The sequence below is a fragment of the Penaeus monodon genome, chromosome 41 (genome assembly GCF_015228065.2).
Source record: "Penaeus monodon isolate SGIC_2016 chromosome 41, NSTDA_Pmon_1, whole genome shotgun sequence".
Classification (NCBI taxonomy): Eukaryota; Metazoa; Arthropoda; class Malacostraca; order Decapoda; family Penaeidae; genus Penaeus; species Penaeus monodon.
The window spans coordinates 20983317-20988980 of record NC_051426.1 but is presented as its reverse complement, the minus strand read 5'-3'; the positions used below and the strand labels follow the sequence as shown (position 1 = coordinate 20988980).

Sequence of the window (5664 nt, the reverse complement as noted above, 5' to 3'; positions counted from 1 at the left end):
TCTCTCTATTTACCGGGCTTAGGACCAACACTTGACTTGGGCTGGCTTGGCCACCCACTGGCTAGGTAGGCAATCGAGGTGAAGTTCCTTGCCCATGGAAACAACGCGCCGGCCGGTGACTCGAACCCTCGAACTCAGATTGCCGTCGTGCCAGTCTTGAGTCCGATGCACTAACCACTCGGCCACCGCGGCTTTTTATGTGTATATATACGTATGTGCATATATTCATATATGTATATATGTGTGCATATAAATATATAGATATTTGTAAACACACACACACACACATGTTAAAGAGGTGCGGAGACAGAATGCAACCCTGTCGCACTCCTTGTTTGACTTCGAACCATTCTGTTAACCCATAAGTGGTTCTTACAGCTGCTTGTTGTTGGTCATAGATGGCTTTTATTAGTTGGATGATGTGTTTTGGAAAATTCATATCGTTCATGTTTTTCCCAAAGGGGATATCGTGATCAACATTATCAAAAGCTTTCACATAATCGATGAAACACAGGTATAGGTCTTTCTGATGTTCTTTGTTTTTCTCTATGATCAATTTCAGATTTAGAATCTGGTTTCTGGTACCTTTTCCAGGCCAAAAACCTGCTTGTTCGTCTGCAATTTCTTCTCTTAACTTCAACTTCATTCTTTCAGCAATAATTTTCAACAAAATTTTGTTGCTGTGACTTATTAATGCAATTGTCCTGTTATTGTTACATTGGAGTGCGTCACCTTTTTTAGGTATGGGAGTAAAGACTGATTTTACCCAGTCTTCTGGCCATCTTCTTTCATTCCAATTTTTTGTACAAAGTTTGTAGAAGAAGTATTCAACGCTTTTGCCAGCATTCTTGATTAGTTCTGCTGTTATTTCATCCATTCCCGGGCTCTTGTTATTCTTTAACTCTTTTTATGGCTTCGTCTAGCAGTGTCGGTGGTTCATCTTCGCTGTCACTGAGTCTAATTAATGTTGTTGTTAGATCTTTATTCTTTTTGTATAGGTTGGAACAATATTGATTCCATCTATCTTTGACTTCTTTTCCATCACATAAAACAAGTCCATCTTCAGTTTTGATAGTGTAGATTTAATTTTCGTGTGATGTTTCGTACTCCTTGGTAGAGTTCTTTAGTTGTCTTACTGATAGAACAGTTTTCAATTCTCTGGCAATGTTCATTTAAATATTTTTCCTTATCTTGTCGCAATAATCTTTGAATTTTTGTATTTTGTTTTTTGTAAATTACTTTTTCAACTGGATTATTGATACCCTTTGATTTTAGGCATTTTGTTTCAATTTCACTTAGTGTTTTTTCAGATATCCAGGGAGAATTTGTCTTTTTCTTTTTGGCGATAGTTTCTTAAGCAGCGCTCAGCAGTTCTTTTCCTTCTTCCCCAACTCTTTTGGGTTTTTTATCATCTTCACATTGATTGAGCATTTAAAATTTGTTTGACACTGTAATTCTGTAATTGTTATAAAGATTTTGTAGTCGAGCTTTAGAGGTGGTGTTGGACCCCTCCTCTTTTTGAGTCTTATTTGAAAGTCGATATTTTAGTAGTTGGTGGTCACTGTTGCAGGTCTTGTCTTGGCATTTTTTATGCAATTTTTTCCTTTTTTGGTTCAGCACAATGTAGCCCAATTTGGTGGCGTGTTTTTTTGTCTGGTGAAAACCACGTTACAAGTGTCTTGGGTGGTTGTTGGAACAATGTATTGGCTATAACTAGATTATTTGTACTACAGAATTCAATAAAATCTTCACCTCTTTCACTTATATTTCCAAGGCCGAATTTTCCATTGGTGTCATTTTTCAGATCATTTTTGCCTACTTTGGCGTTGAGGTCTCCCATGATTACTTTTACATCTCTGTCAGGGATTGTGTCTAAAGTTTCTTGGAGAGTGTTATAAAAAATTTCCATTTCTTCATCACTTGCAATGTTGGTTGGTGCGTAGCATTGTATAATACTAATTTTGTGAGGTTTTGCTTGTATTCTGACTTTTAAAATGCGATCATTTATTGGTCTGTACCCAATTAGTGCATTTGCAGTTATTTTCGTGAGAATCATAGCAACTCCGTGACTATAATTTCCTTTTTCTTTTCCAGAAAAAGAACTGTCTTGTTTTCTTGGGTTTTGAAACTCCATTATTTTTTCCAATTGGTCTCACTGATTCCTAGTATTTGAATGTTGTATCTATCCATTTCGTTACAGACAGTATGTAATTTACCCATCTCTTTCTTTTTCCCTTTACGTTCCACGTCCGATTTTTAATGTGTTTCTTAATTGGACATGTTTTCTTTATCTTCTTTTTTCTTCCAGATGCATATTCAACATTGTCAGCCTGGTTGCCCACTGACTACGCGCCCCTTGATAACCCCACGCGACGGGCGATGTGGTATGATTATAATTTCTGTATTTAATCATTGGTGTAGAGGTTTGTCAGGAGAAAAAAAAAAAGTTGAGGGAATCCCCAGGTTTCCTTCTCAACTCGCAGTCTCCAACTAACTAGGAGGAACTATCTCTGCCGCTTTAAAACAGTTACACTGTAATACGCCAGATTTCACCAGATATCCACTGCCCTGCTGCCGACAGCTTCACCGCAACCCTGGCATAGGGTGCTATCCTTGTTCAAGGGAACCCAAGGGTGCAGTTTATTGTCTTACCCAGGACAAATATATATATATATATATTAGTATATATATATATATATATATATGCTTATATATATTTATACATATATAATGCCTATATATATATATATATATAAAATATATATATATGCCCTACATATATATAAATATCTATCTATCTATATATATATTTTATATATATAATATATAATTAATTATATATATATATATATATATATATATATATGTATGTATGTATATATATATATATATATATATATATATATATATATATATATATATATATATATATAAGAAGATATAAGTATATATAAGCATATATAAGTATATATAGATAGAGATTTCCATTAACCGTATGTATATACAAATACATAATTTCATATACATTTATATCATCATCATTAATAACGGTATGCTCATGTTTGAGCAGCCGTGGACCTCTCCACCATCCTTCGCCACTAAACTCGATCTTGCGCTTTTCTTTCCACTTGTACCATCGACAGCCCGCAAATATCTTTAATGTTGTCGCTCGTCTTGTCTTCGGTTTTTCCTCTTCCTCTGTTTCCTATCACCATCCCTGTGAGCAAGTTTTTCTCAATACTTTTACTCCTCATCACATGACCAATAACTTTAGTTTCCTTTTGTTCAAGATGTCCAACAGCCGGTCTTTACAATTTATTTTTCTCAGCACTTCATCATTCATTTTCTTTTCTGTCCAGTTAATACATCGTACTCGTCTGTAACACCACATTTCAAAATTATTGACCTTTTTCTTGTCTATCTTCTTCAGCACCCAACACTCAGAACCATATGACGCAATTGGGAAAACTAATGAGTTCAATAACCTCCCGCTTTGTCCGTAAAGGGAATGCTTCGGTCTTTTTCCCCCATGTTATTGAGAGCAAATGTGGCGTTTTTGGCAATGGGAATTCTTTTTATCTCCGGTGAATCATCATATATATTAGTTAAAACAGCTCCAAGATAAGTGAACTCTTTCTCATTTTCCACAACCATTCCATTGATTGTAACATGTTCATCATTGTTCACTGCCGGTTATCTTCGAATCTTCATAATTTTAGTTTTCTGGCATTAAGAAACAACCAGCCTTTTCGCTTGCTTCTCCAACTCCATCTAGTAGTTGTTGTAGATCAGTGACACTGCTGGCAATTAAATCTATATCATCGGCGTATCTTAGATTTGATATTTTGTATCCTCCAACATCTACAGTTCCTTCAAAATTCTCTAGAGCCCTCTCATAGTTATTTAGAATATATTTAAAAAGGTGCGGAGACAAAAAACACCTTGTCGCACTCCTTGGTTGACTTCAAACCACTCTGCCACCCACAAGAGGTTCGCACAGCTGCTTGTTGTTGGTCATACATGGCTCCCATTAGTTTGATGATGTGTTTTGAAACTTCATATCGTTCATGTTATTCCAAGGACATCGTGATCAAAAGCATCAAAGCCTTCGAGTAATCGATGAAACACAGGCCAGGTCCTTCCCGATGTTCCCTGCTCCCCTCTATTATCAATTTCAGATTTAGAATCTGGTTTCTGGTACCTTTTCCAGGGCGAAAACCTGGTTGGTCGTTCTGCAATTTCTTGTCTTAAAATTTAAATTCATTCTTTCAGCAATAATTAAAAAAAAAAATTTTTCTGCTATGCAATTGTCCTGTTATGTTGCATTTGGGGTGCATTACCTTTTTTAGGTATGGGAGTAAACCTGATTTTACCCATCTTCTGGCCATTTTCGTACAAGTAGAAGTATTCAACACTTTCGCCAGCATTCTTGATTAGTTCTGCTGTTATTTCATCTATTCCCGGGCTCTTGTTATTCTTAATTCCTTTCTGGCTTTTATAACTTCGTCTAGCAGTGTCGGTGGTTCATCTTCGCTGTCATTGAGTCTAATTAATGTTGTTGTTAGATCTTTATTCTTTTTGTATAGGTTGGAACAATATTGATTCCATCTATCTTTGACTTCTTTTCCATCACATAAAACAAGTCCATCTTCAGTTTTGATAGTGTCCATTGTAGGTTTAAATTTTCGTGTAATGTTTCGTACTCCTTGGTAGCGTCTTTAGTTGTCTTATTGATAGAACAGTTCTCAAATTCTCTGGCAAAGTTCATTTAAATATTTTTCCTTATCTCGTCGCAATAATCTTTGAATTTTTGTATTTTGTTTTTATAAATTTTTTTTAACGGTAGGTTCATGTTTGAGCCGCTGTGGTCACAGCATGATACTTAATTGTAGTTTTCGTGCTGTGATGATCTTGGAGTGAGTACGTGGTAGGGTCCCCAGTTCCTTTCCGCGGAGAGTGCTAGTGTTACCTTTTCGGTAATCATTCTCTCTATTTATCCGGCTTGGACCACACTGACTTGGGCTGGCTTGCCCACCCAGTAATTAAATAGGCAATCGAGGTGAAGTTCCTTGCCCAAGGAACTTCATCGTATCTAGGTTCGATTTACCTAAAATTATTTAAAACAGCGCGCGTGCTTTACATACACGTGCGGGCGATGCATGTGTGCATCGCATGCAGTGATTGGTGTGTGCACTTGCACTGATTTATACATTTATATATAGATGCATAAATACGTGTATATATATATATATATAATATATATATATATATATATTATATAATATATATATATATATATAATTTATCATACATATATTTATTTTACATACATGTATATACATGCGTATATGAAAAATTAAATGCATTTATATATAAAATGCAAAATATTTATATATATTTGCATATATATACACATATTTTTACAGATATTTTATATATTTAAGCATGTACTATTTTTATATACGCACATTTATGTGCATGTGGTGTTAAGAATATTCCTGAATATAAGCCATGTGTTTTGTAGTTCTTCTATACACTGTCCTATGTTGTTAGGAACTTTTTCAGCATAATCTTTAATGTTTGAAGATCGTCACAGCTTTCGTTTATAGATCACATAGACATTTATTTATTGTTACTGTGGAAACCAGACAAGTTACTATACGT

At 35.1% G+C, this 5664-nt stretch overlaps 1 protein-coding gene across 1 annotated transcript in view; it reads left to right on the top strand.

Moving 5' to 3' along the window:
* Positions 1–5664, top strand: part of LOC119598441 (UDP-glucose 4-epimerase-like) — a 20642-nt gene that overhangs the window by 13953 nt on the left and 1025 nt on the right. The gene's annotated exons all lie outside the window — the stretch shown is intronic.